The sequence below is a fragment of the Varroa destructor genome, unplaced genomic scaffold, assembly GCF_002443255.2.
Source record: "Varroa destructor unplaced genomic scaffold, Vdes_3.0 BEIS01000006.1, whole genome shotgun sequence".
NCBI classification, from domain to species: domain Eukaryota; kingdom Metazoa; phylum Arthropoda; class Arachnida; order Mesostigmata; family Varroidae; genus Varroa; species Varroa destructor.
This window is the reverse complement of record NW_019211459.1, coordinates 2,910,905-2,925,989: the sequence shown is the minus strand read 5'-3', so window position 1 is coordinate 2,925,989 and position 15,085 is coordinate 2,910,905. Positions and strand designations below refer to the sequence as shown.

Below are 15,085 nucleotides of genomic sequence, written 5' to 3'. Positions count from 1 at the left end.
GCCTGCCTACGTGTCGGTGCGTGCGCGTTCTCTTCAACAGCTGCTACTGTAGTGGCAACGATGGCGGCCTCAGATGAGAAGATTGAAAAGCGTCAGGGCAACTCGACGTTCCTTTCGCTCTTACTTCCTCAATTGTTGTCGGGCGCTAGTTAAAAAAGCGCTAGCAGCACTATCAACAGCTTCAAGATAATCATAAGGTTTCTTCGAAGAGCCACCCACTTGCGCTGGGCCTCACCATTCGCTTGCTGCTGTCATCCATGCACACATGCAGATAGAGGCGGGTGGAAGCGGCAGTGACTTAGACGCGTGCGCGTCTTCGTTCACCGCCGGACTATATTTTATAGCGAAAAAGCAAATAACGTGCACGAAGTATGAATTACATGCCAGTCGTTCGCCAGTAGAAGTTTGATAGTGATTATGATGAATAGCGTATTGAGTGCACGTTCGGCCATCGGAGTAGATACGCGCAGTAACAGCAAATATCGGTGTCCACCATCATACATACACTGGACAATGTTATGCTGCACATTATTAAGTCCTCTTATTCATGGCATCAGATTCGACTTTAAAAAGATGACTGTTTCGAAAAAATAAAACCCATTCATAATGGGTCCAGATAGGCCCAGACCTACTGGGCTCAAGATCAACTACCAAATCCGAATACTGATACGCCAGCATTACTGTAACTTCCTAAATCGTTGATTTTTATTTATTTTGTTTATAACTTTGCTCTAACGTCCAAGAACTTCCAGATCGACAGCTGTCTTGAATCCGATACTTTCTGCATGTAAACAAACTTTTACATGCTGTCGATAAGTTCGGCCATTTCCGATCTAAATATATGGCTAGTGCGTACTACGATATATTTCGTTATAATTCGAAACACGATAAATTTATATCGATTTCGGCACCAGGCTGCATGCTGCAGCCGATTAAAGACTGGGGCAACGATAGCTCCATCGTTGCCCCAGTCTGTCATTTCGTGTTAATGACAGTCTAAGGAATGCCAACGGGCTGTATATCAATGTGAAGGACACTATGACGGATACTGAATAGCGTGCAAACAGCGTAAACGCATGCACAAGCGCTGATTTTCGAAGAATATGTATTTCAAGACGATAGCTGCGGCCCTTTTCTTTGCTGACTTGACAGCAAATCATTACAGAGCTAACTGCGAGAGTGAGACTGGTCGGGATCAGGACTCGTAGGCCAAATGATCACTAGTAAATAGCTAGATAGATCCAAGATGCATTTGTTTGCTGTTTAAGCAAAACTGTCACCTTCTTTTGTTATTCAGCTTGCTCTCTACAAGTACAAGAAGGATTCTTGGTAATCGATTTTCCCATAAAATTGTATGCGCGGTTTCGTGTTCCACTACAAATAGCAGCAACACCAATTCGACCTTATTCGTAAAGCCGAGCTGAATCGTGATTGACCTATGACGTCGATACGTGCCAAGGGTTTTTGACAAACATAGGAAGGTCGGCTACTTAAATTGAACTTGTGCAGTTCTCACTGACCAAATCGTTCTTTCTTACGGATATGCTAACGAGAGAGCAGGTGGCAGCACGATGAACTACTCCATCTTGTGTGTGTTCCTCGCGCTGCCCAGAAGTTTAAGGCGTGGGGAAAGGCCCAACCCAGAGCAGGACAAGGTTCACCTCCAGTCCCGTCTCCTTGTCGGCGTTTCGTTGGCCCACCGTGACGAAGCCACAGCTGACGGGAGAGAGCCCGCGGTGGCAGGTGACGCTCTCTGGCGTGCTAAGGGTTTTAGCAGCATTTTTCAAGGGCACGAATGTATTCGGCATGCCAAACAGATAATGGACGGGCCTTTTTAGCTGGCAGACGCAGCTAAGGCAGATATTACCGCTGACCACAAATGCGAGTGACTAAAATGTTTTTGTTTGCGCTATGACCGTCAAAGCTTTCATTGTGGAAAATGTAATGTTTGCTACGCATGGGGATTATTCCATCTAGTGTACTATAATCGCTAGAGAGAATTAGTCCCTGTCAGCAGTTCGTAAGCCGTAAGTGCGTGCACTGAAGAAACGGCTCTATATCCGAACACATTGAAAACCATGGAATATGAGAGGGTTCATTCCGCATAAGGAATCAAACTAGGTCTAATGCATCTTGGGGGATTTGAAGCTGTGCTAAGACAAGGTGTCGTTGTATGCCTCATTAACTTTTATACTTGCCTACCATAGAGAATGATGCTCATTGAAACGGTGTTTCAAATTTTATCAGGGAAGACATGATTTTAAGCGAAATAAAAATGGCTTAGATTGGCACACTATGCCTAGGTCAGTGATCGTAGTTCTAAAGCGTTTAACACGGATGTTCTTGTTCTTTCATTTATCGTATAGTGTGTTTTGTTCGCCTACAATCGGCATTTCCTGCTGTTGTTAACGGGCGCGATTAGATAAAGAATATAATTTCTTCGATTCTTCGCGAAAGATCGGTTGTAGACTTGTTAGACCGCCCTATGCTACTGCTGTGAGAGATGCCTCTGCCCGTGGATGCCGAAAGATTCAACTGTGATCTAAAAGGGAAGCTATCAAAACGCTGTTCAGGATCGAACTGTCTGAATAAGCAATCGGGTCGCTGAAGTTTGAGTACAGATCACCAACTATTCAACTTTTTTGTCTTTGCCCATATAAATGTTGCTAGCGCCACCGACTCATGACTGAGTAATGGTTGACTATATCCGAAAATCTTGAGAGACGCTCAGTGCTTGTATTTAGAAGCCTCATACCTACAGAGCATTTGCGGTACAAGTTCCTATGCTTGCCCAATTACGTTTCAACCTCCTTGTACCCGGTTATGATCTTGCGGCTCATCACTCCGATCATATTATTGAGTAGCATTAAAAGTAATAAGAGCTTCTATCCAGTAGGTAACATAAAATTTGCTCGGATAATCCCATCTTTTCAACACTGCGATTGAAATGTAAGTATACATAATTAAGTAACTATTGCACAGTTCTCCTTTTAAATACGTAATTTTTAGAAAAAAATACGTATCGTTGCATTAAAGATATGGTTTAATCCACGAAATGCAAAAATATACTTGGGGAACAATTCAAAATCGCTGGCTATATACATATATATATATATATATATATATTTATATATATATATATATATCGTTGCTGCTTAATTGGCCTTTGGGATTCCTGTTTTTGCATATATCACAGTGTACGTATAGGTAAGATGACATAGAGGGGTTTTGAGTCGCTAACCTACTGTTGGGGTTGCGGCCGGTAACCCAGCATCGCCGATCACATGGATTTAATCTTCGGAGAGGAAGTGGACGTCTTTGGTAACCTAACAATTTGGACTTTTCTAACTACATAGAAGTGTCCCAGTTATGCTGTCTTGTGATCGAGTGTCTCACAGAATTGCAACCGGCAACATCATTCAATGCTGGATTCAGTAGAAACTGAATGAAATTCACTACCGTCTTTACCGTCAGCAACAGTAGCGTCTGTTTCTGTCGGTGATATCCAACTCCCAACAATGTTGGCCTTATTGTCGAAGGCCAGATATGCACTATTGTGTACACGTGTGCAGATGCAAAACAAAACAAGTTCAATAGCTAGATAATTCTAAATGTACTACGGACTTGAGGCGTGAGATATGGACGATGAACAAAATATTCATAGTCGTGCTTACACACTAACAAAAACAATATGATCTCTTCGGCGGTTTGAAAGGCGGCACGATTTGAAAGCCCATTTTTTCGATCTATACAGAGTTACCCGCCACATGCTGACAAGCTGAGCATGTTCGACTACGTCGTGAATAGCAAAGCCAATTTTTGCTAATCCTTGCATATCGAGTAGTTAAGCTGTATGCGTTTAACAAATGAGCTTTGATTACAATTGTTTTGGAGTTAATGCACGCTTTGAGCCAGCGTTCGGTTTCCTTTGCTACTAGTATATTAGCTACTTAGGTTTAAAAATTCGTGTATCTTCGGGCCTATTTCGGGGGATCTTGCTGATCGGTTAGCACAGCCGGGCGAAAGTATTAAAGCTAGGCAACAATGTCAGCAAGATTAGTGGAAGGCAGGTGTAAGCAAACTGTCTATGAATTGCCTGTTAGGTGAAGACAAGATATACTGAGGAAGCTTTTATTTTGTCTCTGATTTGGCCATCAACCTCCTTAATCTCTGCAAGTCTCTCACCAGGATACTAACGAGATGTGTGTAAGTCGAATCCGATGATGCTTCTGGTTTCCTTCATCGGTCAATTGACAATGTTAGATTGATGAGATTAAATTTATCGCTAGACCTTTATTTCTCATACTGGTAATTAAGGTCGACTTTAAGAATACAGAAGAAGGTAGGGGCGCAGCAGACATATTTAAAAAACGGTAAAAAGAAACATCTCTCAAAGAGGAAACCTAATTTCTGGAAGCAATACGCGACCCATCTTTTTTTGGGAGATACCATATATCAGCGAAAGCTACATTGCCCAATAAGACACCGAAGCGCTGCTTGTGTCTTCGGCTTAATTTTAAAACCTTTTAATGTTTCTACTGGCCAGTGTTCTCGCCCTACAATGCTGGTCTTGAAACTCCTTTCCACGATTCGTCCCAATCATCTATATTATAGTACGGGGCATAGCAGCATATGCTGGCACTGAGTTTATAAGGGGCTTCTTTCAAGATTGATAAGTTCGTGATAAATATTTGCTTCTCTTTCGAATTATTATTTAAAAAGAACTAGGCAGCGCACACTACTCGTATGGAGCGTCGCCGAATTCGATTAATGTGTACAAGTATCAATCATTTATTATAATCTACGTATTTGTATCTCACAGATCCTGCTGTAGGATCGTGCTGCCGTTAACAGAAACCTGTGCGGTATTTGCTGGGCTTGCCGACAAAAAGCTGGTATTTTAAGCGACTGAAGCGGGATCAGACAGTTATACGTGCATCCTCCCACGAGCATCGGTCGCGCAAACCTTGACTGGTGACTCCAAGTGGTCGAGGGTTCTTTATCTATTTCGTGAACTTTCCTCAGTAAGTGCGCGCACCGTTCCATTAATTCGGACACGTCACAGATGGATTATACTAGCCACTGTCGCCTGAATATTAATGGCGAAATGGTTGCTGGCCACAACCATAACTGGCGACAACTATCGCTTCTTCTTCTTCATCCTCATGTATACCATTTTCAGGCCATATCAGGTTAGGTTAATCAATCTGATAGGCTGGGTCGATTCAGTCCACGCGGCCTCTACTCTGATTTTATCTGATTCTCGCGATAACGGCACCCGCAGGATAGATGGTTGGAGTCTTTATCACAGTGATGGCCAGAGACCATCACTTCATAGAAAACAAAGCGCTGATTGTGAGAGCTGGGTCAGGTCATAATAACCACAACCGGCTGAATAGCACACAACTGATAGACATTGTCCGAGAAAAGACATGCGTGACTCTCACAGTTCGCCCGTATGTGTGCGATATATGTGTGCACAATACGCTGCTCCTTGTACGACGCTCAGTAAGTGGACAGGCAGCCACTGGTGTACTGGCAGGCTGCCTGACCTGGCCGATCGACCTGACTGACCACTGGAAATGGCGGCAGCGGCGACGTGCTCCGCTCTGTTTGTCGTTCTTGCGTGGCAGTGTTCGCGGGGTCACCCGAGCAAGTATTAGGGAGGAGCGGAGTGGACTGCACTGCATCTCAGCACCTGCCAGGGTAGCCGGTACGATGCGAGCGCGAACGATAGGCGGGCACACGAACGTACTGGAAGCGAGCAGGCGAGGTAGCGAAGGAACGACCGATCGAAAACCCTGACCCCAATAGGATGTCCTCGTCCAATTCTTCTACCCACACCGTTACCACAGACAGAAATAGGCGCCCCTCTATCATCGCCACCACTACCGACTATAGTCACTTCCAGCGATTTCCCTATACTCCATATATATATATATATATATATATCCCTCGTGCATGGCCTCGTGAGCCGGGCAAAGAGCAGCGGGATTCAGCGGTAAAGCAGCTAGCGGCAGACAACCAGCAGCCCACTCCTCTTCTCTCGATCTACATCAAGCAGAACGCGGGTCCATCGAGTCTTCGGCTCACCTTCACCGCTGCTTTATCGAGTCTTCGGCTTTTCCCTCGCCCAGTCATGACTACAGCAACCTCTTTTTTCCTAGCCCCCTACATAGCTGTACGGTCCTACTACTCTTACTCTTTCCCTCTATCTGTCAGCGTGCGCACGAAGGGTACGGCCTCGGGTTTGTTGCGACCGACCGCGATGGTCAGCCGCGGCTGGAAAGGGGAACAGAGGGCGTGGAACCGAGACGGATAGTGATCCTAGGCCTCGTGCCGGTGTCCGTGGAGTTAACAAAAAGGTGGAGGCAATGGATGTGATGTGCCTCTCATACGACCAATGCTTTCTGCGAAGTCCAACGCCGCTAGCTTTTTTGCCCGATTCTCCCTCAGCCAGCATCTCTACAAGTACCCTTGATGTTTGTACCAGTACAAGCAACAGTAGTAGTATCAGTTATGGCTGGTAACCGTGCTATAGCGGTTGTATTTTACAAGTAACGGTGTAGGCAATGGTCGTGGCAGCCATACTGCATCCTACGCAAACGTTCCCTCCTGCCACCGATCCCCATAGGACCCATACAAACCACAAGACGCAGTTTGCCTGCCACCAACATGCTAGCCGTTGCCCGTATCCATCTTCCTATAAGAAACGCCGAAGGATGCCATTGGCCATTTGAGCAAAAACCGAAAAGAGAACCGAGTTTTGCAGTTCCTGCAAGGGCCGCCTTTCGTGCTTTTTCCTCCTTGCCACTTTACCATCCGCTCATCAGCTGCAATGAACTACCCCTATCATTTCGCGACTACTCAGAAGGAAGCGTTCGGCTGGAGTTAGCCTGCACCTTGCGCTCCCACAGCACCGGAAAAGCAAGTCAAAGTAATGGCTTTCTTGATGTCGCTTGTAAGTCAGCCGAAAGGTTGTTCGCCCACCGGCCTTCTCGTACATGCCTATGGGAAGGTCGGTTCTGCTAGTACAAATGTGCACTAGAAAGAAAGCGGTCAAATAATCATGGACTCTCCAGTGGTTGATCTCGTGCCATGCCAATAGTAGTAGCAGCACTGTTTATGCAGATATGCTAGCTATATTTGCTTGAAAATAAGAGAAGCGAAAAGAAGTAGACTCATTGAGCTGCTACTCAATAAACAACGTTTGTATAGTACATACTATATGGAGACACTCGCTCCCCTTGAAAGAGCACACTAATCAGTAGCTATTGCAGCATAAATTCAACCCTTTTCGGCCTTTCTTAGTGAGTCTGAGAGGACGGCCAAACTTGCCATTGGCCGGTTTCTGTAATGTTATGAGTATAACGCATGTACATATGGCTGTTCCGCTATTAGCACGGGAACATCAAGTCTAAGTACATCAATTTAAGAGGGAAGAAGCAAAAAATAGTGCCATATTATACAGTATTCGATGTATAGTAGACACCTTGCGAATAGGTGTGGTCGGATGTCGATTCTTAAAAAGCGTTACTCAGACTATATTCATTATTCGTGCTTGGATGGTTGACGAGCGGAGTAAATCGATATTTTCTGAGTCTAACGGTTTGGTCTTGGGCGTTCAGAACGAACAGGAAGGAGAATGAGAAAACTAGAATATCCGATAATGCGGGGTTTTCAACGAAGAAGGGTCGTCGAGGTGTTAGACGTCGATTCAACAATAGAGAGCTATACGAATGAAAAGCCGTATCATTAGCTATGTATTACAGGATGTAAGAAACGTCTAGTGAACTTGTGGTCGTTCATTTGGTTTCACTTAAGTAAATACGGAGAGATACGATTGCTTGCGAGTGAGAAACTATTTCCCTTCGCTAGGCAGTCCTGAATATAGTGAATAGGATTTTTCATCTGTAATGAGGCGTACGCAAGTACTACATCCTTAGAATGTACTTATACGATCCTTCGTTGACTTTCAGTAACAAAAACAAATAGAGATGTAACGCTGATTTGAAACTAATAGTTACACTGGACATAAATGAACACCCGAGTACAGCTTTTTTCACTGCCTTTTCCAGTTGTAGAGAGAGATAAATTTAGCACGGTGTGCGACTCATCGAAGAAAATGGCCTTCAAATATGCCTTGAATTCGACCAGTCATAGAATGTATTTAAATTGCCACGCTTTGTATAATAAATGAACTTATCGTAAATATTACGTACTCGTGGTGGACAGAAACTTCGGTCTAGAACGAGGCACTACATCGAATAGACGGCAGTACCAGACATAAAACTCAAATCATCCACTCAGCGTTTTCAACTAACGGCGTATGTATCAGACGTGAATTATTGACCTTAATGTGATGCTTATGAGCCTGTTTTCCTTAGGGCTCTATCAAGCAACTAATAGGTCATAGCTCGTCCGACATTAGACACTACTTTAGCTTTTTGTCCTTGTAGCAATCCTAGCTTACAAGAGCTTATTTAACCTTCTGCCTATTTTTCTCATGTATTAGTACAAAAATACATATAGCTCGTCTTAACTGAGTCGAGGTTGTTTAGCTAATGATAAAATAATGCAACGATAGTCTACGTGTGTAAGCAAGTTCATTGTTAGAGAACTAGTTTTCTATAATTCTCACCTAACTTCTGCTTATGATGGCGAAGGCACTATCCGGGATGATAACTTTTTTATTTCAATCATCTAATATGCCCCCAAGTGATATCAATAACAGCGGTAGTGTTTTCTACTTTAAGCCCAATGCTGTCAGCAAATAACGAGTTAAACAATTGCGATATTTGTCTTGGTCATGCTCATCTTCCTGTCAATGGCTCAGAGGGAAAATCCGCAAGGACTTTATATTCTATTGAAAAACGTTGAAAAGGTTACTACAAAACTGTTATAACTGCAGATAGGCTTAAAATAATATGGATGTATATTTTAGCACTAGCAGAAACGATAAAATGTGTCGCTTATATTTTTGTTTTTGGAAAGACTACCTGTTACATCTTGCAAAAATTCCATTGCTTATTCGTGAGAAGAGCTCAAGTGATTTTTTTTTACTCTGACTCCACTGTAACAAGAATTTTATAGAGAAAATAACGTCTTATTTTCCTACAATGGCATGGCAAATCTACTCACCTTTGAATATTTGTATTTCCTATTCCATAAGTAAGCTTATTCACTTGGATATCTATCCGACTCGACAACTGCAGCAGCGGTGGTAATCTTCCCGTTATTCTTCTACCTGGCAAGGCCAGTTGGACCGGGCACGCGCGTCTGCTGCGACTGTCAGCCTTCGTGCCCGTGCTCGTCGCTTACCGGCGCTGGCTAGACGGGCCAGTAGCCAGAATGGCCTACTTCTGCATGGTGCTAGGCTAGGGGTTTCCAGCAAGAAAAACTGTCGGCTCATCGAAGTCGCGGCTGCTGTCTCCATTCTCCCATCCCGATCGTTCATGTCGTGCTTCTAACCAGCGGGAAGCTATGTCGCTTTATGTGGCCTTGTTGGCATATAGAACGGCGTCGCTAAATCCATGCTCTGTGTGTTATGCATTTGTGCCCTCCGCATATTGACCTGCTCGAGTTGCTCAGCAGTGACTTCATCTGTCAACCTCCGTTGCATGTTGTAGATGTTGTACATTAGCTTCGACAGTTTGCTGCTTCATCCCTGTCTATCCGCCTGACTCAGGAGCTGTGGCTGTCCTGGTCTGCTACTGGTACTCTATGAAGCGTGAGCTTCCTGTTCGCTGCTTCCCGCGCACGCGGATTCTCGGTCAGCAGCAGTAGTAGCACCCCCAGTTTAGTTCTTCTCCTCGATGCCTTGTCCTTCCCCATCAGTTCGTTGTCGTCTCTATTCCTTTCTGTAGACTGTTGCCTCATGGACGGCCGTGGCTAAGCCCGCCCTCAATATTGCCAACTCGGTCCGCCGACCCGTGCTATCGTATTCGATGCCGAAGTGAACAACGACAAGCACGACGATGACATGAAGATCACTGGAGTGAAGACCATCGCGTCACATCGCTGGCAGACATGGCTGGTTCTAATGCTACAAGTATTGGACATTACGACCAGCACTAGTACGATTCTTACAACTACTACTTCTGCTATTGGAGCACTGCTACCACCAATATTACCACAACCCGGACCTCTTCTTAGCTATCTCTTCTCCCTCTCCGTTTGACTTTTTCGAAGAAAAGATGGCATCGCCCCAGGTACTTTGCTAGCGAGAATTACACGAAAAGTAAACCAACAGCGGACTGAGCCGGTTGTTCTGACAAAGGCTAATCTGTGTTAGCCTTCGTCTGCATATATCTCTATCTGTAAAGAATACGAGTACGATAATGCTTTCACCCCCCCCTGAAGGTGACAACAATATTTTCTTTGCAATCTCAGAAACGCAGAAGTTTGTTTCTATATCAACATCTCCGTTATCGCTTCACTCGTATCGGTGATGAAGTGACGGACACGAGAAGGCACTGCTATAATCTTCTATTTTTTGTGTAGACCGCAAAAAAGATCTTAGCCCAGCCTAAACAGCAAGACAGCGCGCGAACATGAAGGACGCGGCCAGAGTTAGTAGGTGAATGCGACTGGGAAGAAGATGGCATTGTTGCATTGGTTGTCGTTGATGTTTTTTTCCTGTACGAGGTCTCGCAAACTTTTTTACAAGAATTCATGAAGAAACAGCTTGAGGGAAAGACGATGCGAAAAACGGCTTAGTGATGAGAGAGTGACTTCATTACCATACATACATGTAGTAGCGACAGTGAATGACTCTAGATGAGTCGTCGAAATCCTCTAGTTGTTAGACGGGTAAGCCTTTGGAGAAAGATCTATGCCGTCTTTGGCTGTAGCTGGACAGTGTTAGAAGGATTCTCGTCATGGCTACTTATCCATTTCGTACATCTCATCATTGTCGGTGGCTGGACAGTTCCCCGTTGAACCTGCGGAGGCCTGTGAAGGCTCATTCGACCACCAGTGATAACAGCTATAGCCAGCACATTCTAGGTGGCAGTGAAGTCCTGTAGATTGGCCTACAAGAAAAACAGAGTGGCTGCAATGAGAGGGTGTCCGTGGAAAGGCATTACGTATAATACTCAGCCCATAGTGCTACTAGTATTAGTAGTTGCAGGTGGCGCCAGCTGGCCTATCGTAATCCATGTCCGTCACCGCTACCGCTGCAACGAGCCCCCCTCTTTGGTATGGTCATCATCACCGTCGCTTTGCTAAATTCAGTCGGACCTTTGGATATACACTAGCTCACAAAAACAGGCACGATGTGGACGACCGAACGAGCGCCCAAACAGGTTGGCTAGCTGCCATCTTAAACTGCCTTGTTCTCTAAGGTGTTCCTCTCTAGCCTGTTGAAACCCTGTCTCCGATCAGCTTCGTGCAGCAGCCACAAGTTGATTTTTTCAACATACTCCATGGCCTGGTCCGTTCCTGTCAACATTCTGCTTAAGGAGCGACATGCGTTTAATCAACTTGTAAGCGAGAGAAGTATAATAAACACATTTTGTAACAAGCAGCTGACGCGGAGCTTTCACCATGATGACCGGAAACGAGATCAAGGCAAATACTATATATTTACTAGGGTACTTTATCTATTATTCTTCCTGCTTCTATTAGCATCTCTACACAGCTCTGTCATGTTATCTATTGGCAGTTTCGGCCAGGTCTGAGTAACTGTTACCTGTATCCGTAATCCATCACCTTAGTTAGAAGAAGGAACGTATTTGCAAGGGCAGTAGGAACGAAAAACGCTTTATATATCCGTGCGTGCCATCCCAAAAGAAGGCAATGAACGACGCTTAGTTAGAACGGGAGAATAAGTGTTACTGAAAAGACACCTTCAAAATATAAGGTGATGATTGAGAGCAGTATTTACTTTGACCGATGCTATGTTTCTGTTATAATATGTAAGTATGAAAAAATAAGCAATCTTACTTATTGAAATCAGCCAGCCATCCTAGCAATACGAACGGAATGTACAATATAAAACACCGCACTTATATAGCTATATTGTGTTTCTATAAGCAATATTTTTAATAATTTACAACACTTTGAGTATTCCGTAAAACTCGACCCACTATCACGATCAATACGTAACATTAGCTAATCGATCTAGCACGACCGATTTACGGACTGCTTTTAGAAACTGAAGAAACTGGGTGGCATCCGTGGAAAGTTTTCTTTCCCATTTGCTGTACAATCCATATCGCAATTCGCTTAGTGCAATCGAATTTCACTCATCTACTGCTCGAAAGGCCGGCCAAACACTCCGGTAACCTTATACAGAAGAGCAGGTGAAGGCCAGCGACACCTTTTCTCCTTTCCGCTGACGTAGACACTTGCCAATCTTTTTCCTTTTGAGTCTCGAAGTGAACTTGCGCAAAGGCTGCCAAACCGACCGACCAAAAGTCAAGAAGAAGAAGTCGAAAGACCTATAAGAGTCAAGAAAATCGGTGGCTATATATCAGTAACCTAGAATCTCAGCAGCGGAACACTGAAGGGATAAAGGTAGATAGGGTATCGAACGAAGGGAGAACCAAGATGAAAAGATAGGCTGAAGCCAAAAGGGATCCAAATGACCGTTGATTTCCGTATTGCTATTGCCCAATATTCCTCTTTCTGAAGAAGTTGGGTAGCACGGAGAAGTGGATGCGTGGCCGGCCAGTCGGCATCCATGTACCTATGTGCCTGCCTGTCTATTTGACCTACCGTAGCTTTCAGCGATCCTTTTTTTTCTATTCTTCTTCTGGGATTGTTCGTCGCGGAAGAGCTTGAATTAATGGAATGGCTGAAGCAAAACAACGCGCGAGATATGAGATACAGTATCGAAAGGACTACCAGCGCTGGGAAGACTAAAGCAAGGGAAAGATGAAGAAAGGAGAGATATCTTTGGTGTGCTGGCAGGCGGTCGATTATACGGTGCTGCTACTGCTGATTGTCCTCTCTAAAAAGGGTGGTTGAGACGATGACATACATGGAACTGGGTTTGAGTGCTTGGCCATGCTTGGCCATGAGAGAAGACCGTCATCGTTGTCTTCAGCAGTGGCGATCGGACCTCACCTCTAACGAGTTCGGCAAATTCCGACTGATCGTCTGAGCTTTGCGTGCGGCATCCGATTCTCGTCGCGTCGAAACAAGGGCAAGCCACTAGCAGCAGATGCAGTTAAATCACGAAATGAGCGACAGCGGAAGTGACACAAACGGTACCAGTAGCAGAAGCAAAGCTAGCGCCTGCAGAAGCAACTGCAAGAAGGCGCGAGGGAGTAGGCGTAGCAGTAGGCGAGCGAACGGTCGGGAGATCCGTTGGCATTAGACGAAGAGGTGGGGCGGCGGTGACGTTAGTGGAGGTTGCTAGCAGGAAGTAAGAAAGCGCCCACCGAAAGCTTTCTCTCTAATGAGGAGACGATCCCGCCGACGGTCGACTGAAGCGAAGGCAACTTCGCTGCTGAGAGACCCTGGTACCCTTCAGTACGTGAAGAAGCTCAACGAAAGGAGCGAAAGCCTTTGATCGGCTAAGCGACGAAGAAGAGGAGAATGAACGTAACGGAAACGAAGCGTATATCGGTGGGAAGCTTCTTTGGCTACGCAGTCTGCCAATCTGAGGCAATCAAAGATGTTTCTTGTATTTGACCTCAAAATTGGCTACTATTGCGGCGGTTTGTTTTTTGTCGCCCACTCGTTCTTCGATCAATCTTTTTCTCTTTTTACATCCCTATTAGTATTACTCTGAGCGTACACCTGTAGTGCGAGATAGGGTTTATCGCTATAAACAGGGCCATTGTCCTGTTTGGCCTTTTCATCCGAAGCCTCACCTTGTGCTGTGCTCCCCTAACACCAGATCTGGATAACCACCATTACATTTGGTATTGTGTACAAATTACGCTGAGCTGAATCTGCCTTTGATGACCGTCGCTTGCTTCTACTGTTTTGTTGTTCCGAAAATTTTATGAAGCGGTTTAATGCGACATAAGCAGCACAATTCGGCGTTTCTGTGGAATTCGATTTCTAACGCCAGTGATTGTGTATACAAGCAAGTATAGGCTCCTCTACAAAATAGGTACATGGTATGATATATTTAAAAGAATAGCCGATACAGCATAACCAGGCGACAAGCTGCTTGGTCAACCTAATATTGTTTTTTGCTATTCATAAGACGTAGCTGTGGCGCTCAATAAGCGCACTGCCACATGACGAAAATAAATCATGTAAACGTATCTAGCTAGCTAAGAATCGGACGCGATAAGAACGATAGGCCGCTGTCATCACTTCGTAGGCGTGAGACGAGCAAACGGTTTAGTAAACATCTAGATATAAAGAAACGAGCCTACCGTTTCTTCTCCATGGGTATGAAAGCTATTTCTAGGTGCCAGCAAATAAAGGTATTATCTTTCTCAGGGTTCGTTTATGTTTTATGTCTAGTTCAGATGACCTTAAATGCCACTCGAACCGCCCCTAGACCCATATGCATTGTATAACAATTGTGTTTTTGCATGGTTGGCTTATATCTGATAACTGTGTGAATCGCTGGAAGCTTATAAAATACTAGCAACTATATTCCTATGATGAAATACATATGATTTTGATGAACGGAGCTAAAATCACCAGTATTCGAGGGACGAAATTAATTAAAAAGTGAATTGTGCTTTCGTATACGCTTTGTAAACACTTTTTATATGTACATTACCACATATTTCGTTCATTTACGTCTGATTTTATAGGCCTACTAATAGTTTATTAATGTGCATTTGTGTCTTTCATTTTTTTTTATCGTTCTAGAACGCCAACGCTTCAAAGCTCAACTCTTATAACACCAGGTCACGCCTTTTTTGCCATTAAAAAAAGGCCGATTTTTTTTGGCATCTGCTACACTTCGAAATTTTCAACCTTTTACATTTTCAACAACACTGTGACGGCTGCTTGATCTCCTGTCTGTGGCCGCTTGTAAGTCGATAGGCAGGCGTAGGTCGCCATGCCTTTGTCCGACACGGCAGGTCGTTTGGTTTATAGGAAGTTACAATAATTGCGTGGATAGCGAACGTTTACACTAAAGAGTGGTGGTAACCTGAATTCAACT

At 44.4% G+C, this 15,085-nt stretch overlaps 2 protein-coding genes across 7 annotated transcripts in view; one reads left to right on the top strand and one right to left on the bottom strand.

Annotated features, from left to right (window-relative positions):
- LOC111252247 (uncharacterized) overlaps nt 1-15,085 on the top strand; it is a 72,592-nt gene that overhangs the window by 12,971 nt on the left and 44,536 nt on the right. The gene's annotated exons all lie outside the window — the stretch shown is intronic.
- Nucleotides 1-15,085, bottom strand: part of LOC147754747 (uncharacterized) — a 94,707-nt gene that overhangs the window by 75,356 nt on the left and 4,266 nt on the right. Inside the window, exon 2 of the mRNA XM_086973691.1 lies at nt 9,142-11,033. The gene's annotated coding sequence lies outside the window, so the exon portion shown is untranslated. The remainder of the gene's footprint in view (nt 1-9,141; nt 11,034-15,085) is intronic.